The sequence below is a fragment of the Erythrolamprus reginae genome, chromosome 1 (genome assembly GCF_031021105.1).
Source record: "Erythrolamprus reginae isolate rEryReg1 chromosome 1, rEryReg1.hap1, whole genome shotgun sequence".
Classification (NCBI taxonomy): domain Eukaryota; kingdom Metazoa; phylum Chordata; class Lepidosauria; order Squamata; family Dipsadidae; genus Erythrolamprus; species Erythrolamprus reginae.
Window position 1 is genome coordinate 287,690,998 of NC_091950.1, and position 9,065 is coordinate 287,700,062.

Below are 9,065 nucleotides of genomic sequence, written 5' to 3' on the forward strand. Positions count from 1 at the left end.
AGTGATGGGCTACCAAAAAGAAACAGAAGATTGACGGCAGAAAATACCTCCTGGTCCATCTAGTCTGCCCTTATATTTTATCTTAGGATGGATATATGTTTATCCCAGGCATGTTTAAATTCAATTCCTGTGGATAAAGTAACTATCTCTTTCTTTCTTTCTTTCTTTCTTTCTTTCTTTCTTTTTCTTTCTTTCTTTCTTTCTCTCTCTCTCTCTCTTCTCTCTCTCTGCCTATCTTTTTGTGTCTGTCTGTCCGTCCGTCCGTCCATCCATCCATCCATCCATCCATCCATCCATCCATCTATCATCTATCTGTCATCTACCTGGCATCTGTCCGTCTGTCCGTCTGTCCGTCTGTCCGTCCGTCCGTCCGTCCGTCCGTCTGTCCGTCTGTCCGTCTGTCCGTCTGTCCGTCTGTCCGTCTGTCCGTCTGTCCGTCTGTCCGTCTGTCCGTCTGTCCGTCTGTCCGTCTGTCCATCTGTCCGTCTGTCCATCTGTCCGTCCGTCCGACTGTCTGTCTGTCTCTCCCTCCCTCCCTACTTATTCATCCATTTCTCCTTCCTTCCTTCCTTCCCTCCTTCCTTCCTTCCTTCCTTCCTTCCTTCCTCCCTCCCTCCCTCCCTTCCTTCTTTTTTCTCATTTCCTTGCTTAGCTATATTTCTCTCTCTCTCTCTCTCTCATCTGTTTCTCCTCCCTCCCTCCCTTCTCATCTATCTATCTATCTATCTATCTATCTATCTATCTATCTATCTATCTATCTATCTACCTACCTACCTACCTACCTACCTCTCACTAGCATGTGAAAAGGCTGCAGGGTGCCATGAGAATTGTTGGAAATCCTCTTCATGGGTGAAGTGGTCTCAATTTAATTTGTATTCTAATCCACCAGGTCTCATGTCATATTGGCATCATGTCAACCCTTGGTGTGAAACCGCTTGCCACTCACTTTCTTCCTTCTGAGCCTCATTACCCAAGCTGTTCTAAATAACAGGCACCTTCATCTACACGTTAAGACTCCGAAAGTCACTGTCAGTGAATCAGAACTGATGTGACTATTGCTTTATGTAAGGCTTTAGAGATTTTCCTAAAGGGATTACTACTGAGCCATAAACAGTATTAAAGATGCTGAGGTCACTCAGAAATCTAACAAGAATACCTATTTTTGGAATCCAAAGGAAAGAAACTGATATATTTTATTAGGCTCCATTTTCAGGAAAGACTAAGAGCCCAGGAGGACATAAATAAAGATTGGATTAAATACATTTATGAGTTCACTGAAACTTCAGCATAATTTTTCTGATTGTTATTGAAATAGCTTTTCTTTCACTGTAACTTAATTTAAAGGCATGGGTAGGGTTGTCAAATTGGACTTTTCTGACAAACTCAGTTCTGTAACTTTTCTCTTTTGTTTGAACTTTCAACCTTTTGCCCATAATTATTTCTACCTCAGGTAATAAATTAAAAAAATATCTTTAGGGAACCAAGAGGTGGATTAAAAAAATGTGCAGGAAAATAGGTGGCCTGTGGGGTGAAAATGGCTCTGCTTCTATTGGAGACTGACAGACTGTCACTTTTGTTGAAGGGCTTGACTGAGACCAGAAGATCAAGAGAATCAGACTGGGGAGTCAGATTAGATCATGGACCAGGAATTCTCAACCCCTGTTCTCAGGTGAACAAATATGGAGACTTCTCTTGCATTTTTACAGATTATGACCTTTCTACCAACACTTATTTCCTCTGACCTATTCAGCTGCAAAGCATTAAATAGGTGACCCAGTGTGCAGCAATGCCTAGTCTCTTAATATACCTTTCCAAAGCCTGCTAAATATGCAAAAAGCACTTCAAAAGAGACATCTTTGCTGCAAGGGAATGGGGTCATATCCAGAGACCGTAAACGATATTGCAAATGGGAAAAAAGATTTGGCTCACTGGTCCGAATTTCTCTAGAAGTGATCTTTGTGATAACACGAAAAGGGGTGGGGGAGGGAACTTATTCTAGATATAAGCCATCTATTGCTGTATGTAAAAAGATGACTTGGCTTAATTTCTTAAATATTCTTTTTTTTTATACTGAAATAATTATATTTCATTTCCTTTTCATGGCTTCAATAGCCATATGTGCAAGGTTTTTTTTTTTTTAATTCCATAGGACAATTTGAAAGTGGGTGTAATACACCCAAGGTAACATGAGTACCATTATTTTAATTATGCTTAACTACAAATGAGTGTAATCATGCTGTAATGGGAAGCATTCAAGTATCTCCTCAATAAGAGATTTAGGGACAGTTGATGTGATGGCAGTCTTTTGTGAAGGTAAGTGTTCCTCCACTGAACAGCAGCAAAAGCTATGTAGATAGTTAGGAAGACTCACAGTCCCCTTGCAATTAAATAGCAAATGAATATGTTAACATATAAATATCATTTATTTACCCTGGAGTTGATTGTACCTGAAGAAAATTTCGACAATTTAACCAGTGCTTTCCCCACTTTTTAATCTCTTCCTTAAAACGCCGGTAACACCGTTGGAAGGATGCAACTTTAAATTGTAGTTTCTTATTGCCCCAAAACCCTAATTCGGCTCTTGAAGGGACTTAATGGAGTATTGTGTAATACAGCTAATGAAATGAGTGAAAATGACTCTATACATTGCATACATATGCATGAGAAGCATATTCTTTCACAGCAGATGCTTTAGCAAATAATTGCCTTGGTGCACAGTTCACTCTCAAAACAAGTGTGGAATTTTACTAACTTTTCTCAAGAATCTCACACTGAAATTACAGCATCTATTCTTAAGGCATTCACTGCTGATTGAAAGGGCCTGAAGTTAGAGATTTGGTGAGCAGTTGAAAAAGTTGATGAGTAGGATCCCTGGCATGTTTATTGACCATTGTGTAGGCCTTAATTATATTAAAATCCAACTTAAATGGTTTTTGGTGATCATACCTATTCACTGCTTTGCAATTGGCTGCTTTGCCTTTTAATTTGGCTAGGTGCTGACATGCAACCAGTGTCTGGGATTTTGATTTAGCTGTTTCATATCATTTCTACCCAACCTTCTACCATGGAGCACCCTGCTGTAATTGTTTTCAGCTTCTGTATGTCTTGACAAGAGCTTTTATCGTGTCATAGTCAATAACTACAGGAACATATGGCTCTCTCATGCTTACTTAATTCACTATCTCCCTTCATCCTGGGGGCAGGTGCCATGCAACTTTACTACATCTTGACAAGCAGTGTAACTTACTCAGTATGATGCTCCATAATTGAATTGCTTGAAATCTATAACATCAGAGCTGACATGACAACGATGTAGTGATAAGCATCAAAGTCCCCACATCTGAATACTGTGAAATATGAGTCAGAAAAATCTGGCATGCCTTCTTTCTATTCTTAGCAATTGTGCTACAGTAAGTTAAATAATAAACAAATTCTGCCTTGGAAGCCAAAATCTGATGATGAAGAAAGCTTCTTGCTTTGTTGTAATGGTTGAGATGACCCTGAATATCACGAGATAAGGATGGATCACCGGGTAAATCACTATGTGATTTGAAGTTGATTGGCAATACTTCTACTCTAAATGATAATGCTAGAATGGAAGAAAAATGATTAGTTCATTTATTTATTCTGATTTATAAGATAATTTATAAAATTATAGTTTAAGTCCATTTAGGATTTTTTTTTGGTGGAAAGAATGTGAGTTCAGATCCATATTTTTCTCTCAAAGAATTTCTCAGGTATAATATCCTTCAAACTAAGTAAATATTTCATCAGAGGTCTTGTTTGGTGGATCTAGTTTTAGATAATGTTTGACTTCTTTTTATCGCTTTGTATCTATTTATATTGTATTTTTATTATTGTTGTAAGCCACCTGGAGTCCTTCGGGATTGGGCGGCATAGAAGTCGAATAAATAATAATAATAAATAATAATAATAATAATAATAATAATAATAATAATAATAATAATCTTAAACTGCTTTTTTTTAAAGAAAGAAAAGTCCAAATGGTTTGACATTTGCCCATACCTTATAAAAATCCTCCCCCCCCCCCTAGCTAAGTTTATATGGTGGTTTTGTTCGTATTTCCTTATCTGAAGTCCTTTTTAAGAAGCCAAATTAAAAAAGAAAGAATGTGATGTTTAACTGTCAGTCATTGCAATATTGTTGCCCTCTGATGAGTACCCACAATTTTCAGCTCTGGTGGAAAAGGAATTTGGTTGTCTCACTACAGAGACATTTCCTAGTCGGACCCACTCTACTTATTGAAGAACAATAATTATTGGAGAAAGAATCAATAACACAAACCCCTTCCAAATAAATAGAAAAGGTGTCTGCGATGAAGTTTCTACAAGTTTTGAAAAAATTCCCTTCCTTCTATTTTTTCCTCTTCTTCTCTTTCAAAACTCCACAATGTCTCTTCGCAATGTTTTGCTAACATGTTATAAACCATGGAGTTTGCTTATCTTCTAAGCAAACATGGAACACTCTAAATTAATTCTGTTTCTGTAACAGCCTTCAGGGCAGATAGAGGTTCTCATTCTCTCTCTCTCTCTCTCTTTGTGTAGGTGTGTGTGTAGGTTTTTTGTCCTAACCATGCCTGTCCAGTGCCTTAACCATTGCTAGAAGAACCAGTCTCCAAGGGACACTGGCTTTCCAATCATTAACATTCTTTAGCTCTCCAGGAGATATACATGAAAGGATAATATTTTCATTTAGTAAGGCAAGGCTTGTGGGAAATAAAAACAGATATTCTCACCAATAACTGAAGCAATGCAATAAGCCCTCCAAACCAAAAGTCACTTAATGAGAAAAGGCATTACCTGGCTTTAGTTGGCTTATAGCCTCGCTGTATTTGGCATCAAAATCTTTATTGGTCTGAAGAACAATCCTCCAGGTTTATTTTTAAGAGTTACTTTTGTCTTCTCTTAAGGTAGTTAATCATGCTTTCCTGGCACAAAAAACCACAACGTGATTTCTGAAAGTAATTGGGGGGAAAAAAGGCTGTCCACATTATTTGCTGCAAATTGCTAACCACAAACAACAGCAAACCCCAACATGATCTTAAAAGCTTCACTGCAATTGTTTGTGAAAACACACAATTGTTTTCCATCTTATAAAAATAACAAGACTGCCGTGAGAACAAGATATGTATGCTGATCTTACTCCTTTCTTCCCATTATTTTAATTGCATGTATGTGTGTATGTATGTATGTTTTGATCACTTGTTATCTGGCATGTCTTCCGTTGAAAGGGTATCAGATGACTGAAAGGTTAAACGTGTTGATGGATATTATTCTTTCTATTGAGTTGATTCTTCAGGACCTGTTTGATCCTTTGGTGGTAGGTGGACATTGCTTTCTTCCTCACCTCCTTATTGAGGTTCCCAAGGGTGGTATGCAGGGGTGGGCAACAGGCAGGATGGGGTGGAACACTGTTCCACCAGCAGAAATGAAGCTGTGTGCCCAGCTCCAGCTGACGACCGCCCCTCCCATCCTCCTCCTCTTCCTCGGAAAGCGGCAGGGAGACCAGCACTAGCAGGAGAGGCCCATTTCTTCCCCCCTCTTTTCTCAACAGCTGATCAGCAACCATTTGCCTAGCTACCCAGCCTGAGACAGGAGGTGACCCAGGAAGGAGAGTGTGGGAAACGCGAAGCAAATTGTCACCCCAGAGAGTGACACTATGAGTTTGTAAGTCGAGGACTTAACAGTTCACTTGCACGATGATGATCATTCAAGCCACTCCCACCTGGTCACATGGCTGGCAAGTCACTCCTACCCAGTCACATGACCACCAAGCCACACCCACAAAATTAGCCACACCCCCAGTGTGGCAGTAAAATTTTTGGCTGCCCATTACTGGTGGTGGTATGTATATCTACTATGTGGCCCGCTGATAAGTCTACCCCATTAATCTTAACCATTTTCCCTTTCTAACAGTTTGTGTGTCAGATATATGCTCTGTCATAAAGTGATGGTTTTTCCTCTAAAGCTTAGCTCTTCTTCTGCTAATGGGAAGTAAGCCATTCCTAGAATATTTCCAACTAATCCACCATTGTTTACTTCTGAGTAAATAAGCATGTGCTGAGGGACTGATGGGGCAGAGCACAAGAATGCTAATAGAGGGTCCACACCTGGAATACTGCATCCAGTTTTGGTCACCACATGACACAAAAAATGTTGAGACTCTGGAAAAAGTGCAAAGAAGTGCAACAAAGGTGATTAAAGGCCCAGAGACTAAAATATATGAAGAATGGTTATAGGATTTGGGTTTGGCTAATCTAGAAAAAAGAAGGAGTGTGGGGGAGGGGTCATGATAGCAACATTCCAATATTTGAGTGGCTTCCACAAAGAAGAGGGAGTCAATTTATTTTCCAAAGCACTAAGTGGCAGGACTAAAAGCAATGGATGGAAACTAATCAAGGAGAAAAGCAACCTGGAATTAAGGAAAATTTTTCTAACAGTGAGAACAATGAACCAGAGAAACAACTTGCCTTCAGACGTTGTGGGTGCTTCATCACTGGAGGGTTTTAAGAGTAGATTGGATAATTCTTGTCTGAAATGGTATAGGGCAAGGGTGTCAAACGTATCTCAGGAACTGCCTTCTGCTGCACGAATCCCAGTGACCAGTTAGGTCCCACAGAGTGGGTCTTCTCCAGGTCCCATCAACTAAATAATGTCGCTTGGCGGGACCCAGGGGAAGAGCCTTCTCTGTGGTGGCCCCGGCCCTCTGGAACCAACTCCCTCCAGAGATTAGAATTGCTCCCACCCTCCTTGCCTTTCATAAGCTTCTTAAAACCCACCTCTGCCGCCAGGCATGGGGTAACTGAGATACCCTTTCCCCCTAGGCCTTTACAATTTTATGCATGGTATGTCTGTATGTATGTTTGGTTTTACAATAAGGTTTTTTAACTGTTTGAATATTGGATTGTCATATGCTGTTTTACTACTGTTGTTAGCTGCCCCGAGTCTACGGAGAGGGGTGGCATACAAATCCAATAAAATAAAATCAATCAAATCAAATCATCATGGTGTTGAGGCATGAAGTATCCTGACTTTCCCCCCCTTTGCTAACTTCAGTTGATGATGCACATATGGGTCAGGATACTTCAGTCAGGATACTTCATGCATCAACATGTAAACCTCAGTTGATGATGTACATCAGTGGTCCCCAACGTTTTTTCCACCAGGGACCAGTTTCAGCAAGACAATTTTTCTATGGCCCAGTGGGGGTGGAAAGGGGCGTGGTTGGGGGCGGGATTAAGCATGGGGGTGATGGTCATCCCCGCCCCTCTTTCCCGCCATCGTCCTGTGGCCGGCAGAACCTGCCTCCCAAGCCCTCTTGCCCAGCGGGAGCTAAGCGCTGGAGAGAGGGGGTCAGGCTGGCCCTCCTGCCTCCCCCCAGCCAAAAACGCAAAAGCGCCCCGCGGCAGAAGCCAAAAGAGGCTTGAGCCTCTCGGTCCTTCCCGCCCCTCTGTCCCATCCATCGTCCTGTGGCCGGCAGAACCTGCCTCCCAAGCCCTCTTGCCCGGCGGGAGGCGAAGCACTGGAGGGAGGGGGTGGCGGCATGAGGGCTGGCAGCTGCTGACTCCATGGACCGGTGCAACATGCACTGCGGCCTGGTACTGGTCCGTGGCCCGGTGGTTGGGGACCCCTGATGTACATAATGGTGTGGCCAGTGTGTGACACAGCAGGCCCACAAGCCACGAGTTTGACACCCCTGGTATAAGGTCTCCTGCTTGAATAAAGAGTTGGACTAGAAGACCTCCAAGGTCCCTTCCAGTTCTATTCTGATTGAAAGCACTGTGCTAGAAAGAAAGTTCTGCGGTCGATAGCACTCTAGAAAAGGGCTCATCAGCCTAACTGTTTTTCTATGCTCTTGAAAAATAAGCTGCAACTGGGTCTCTCTTCTTCCCCAGTGAATCTCCATGGACAGTGAATAGTATCTTGAATTCTAAGCAAAGGTTTTCATTGGTGTTGCAATAAGATGTGGAGCCTTATTCAGGGTTTTTTTTAATTATGAGAATAATGAAGTTATGAGCATTTTGCTTTCAACATATCCTGATAATTCATCCTTATAAAAAAAAAGCCGGATTACTGTCCTACATGAAGATTTTTTTTCTTTAAGACCACAAATACTAATAAATATTTCTTGAATCTTTAATCCCATGCAATCTTTTTTTTTCAGCTCACCCCTTTTCTCTTGCGATGTTGCTCATCGTTTCCTACGAACGGCTTTGATCTTCCTACTCTTGAAGGAATTTCCTGGAAACTCCATGTATGTAGCTAGTTGCTACATACATGCTACAGTTGCTAGGAATTTCCTGGAAACTCCATGTATGTAGCTAGACATTTCCAAGGATTCAAAGCAGCTCATGTCAAGAACTCTACATACTGGAATTTGATTCATATTATGTAAATGAAACATATAGATATAATAATAATAATAATAATAATAATAATAATAATAATAATAATAATAATGGAGTTGCCTCTTTCTCCCTCCCCCCTTTCTCTCTTTCCGTTGCCTGTTTATAATCCTTTGCAATCTGCTTGCATTTGTCCCACCTTACATGTTAACTGAGAAAATCCCTTCAGTAGAAGCACTGATTCCCTTGTAGAGTTTGACATGTCTATAGTTCCATCTACATAAGTATAATTCCTGACTTGCTCATAAAATGTGGCAAATACAGGAAATATAAAACCAATGTCCCTAAATTGTACAATTATGATGATCATCTGTTGGCTTGTCTTGGTTAGCTATGCTATGAAACCTTCGACAATACCGAGCAGAGAATTTTAACAGAGCGTGGATGTGTGAAAATCCAAGACACAGACTTAGTTAAATAAGTATTATTTACATATAAACAAAATATAAACAATCCAGAATAAGCACGAAGCAAATACATAATATGCACTGAGCAATTACAAGATTAGCACAAAACAAAATACAATATAGATAAAAGCACAAAGATAAAAAAACAGCATAAATAAAGCAAGAAGCTAAAATACAGACGAAGCTTACACAAGCACAGAGCTTAGACACAACTCCCTCATCTCAGGCAAAAG

General features: G+C 40.6%; 1 long non-coding RNA gene across 1 annotated transcript; it reads right to left on the minus strand.

Annotated features, from left to right (window-relative positions):
- Nucleotides 1–2,407: 2,407 nt before the first annotated feature.
- Nucleotides 2,408–4,975, minus strand: LOC139160849 (uncharacterized). Its single transcript, XR_011558024.1, has 2 exons — nt 4,821–4,975; nt 2,408–3,589 (listed from the first exon to the last, which is right to left on the minus strand). It is a non-coding gene; the product is annotated as an uncharacterized lncRNA (long non-coding RNA).
- Nucleotides 4,976–9,065: the final 4,090 nt, after the last annotated feature.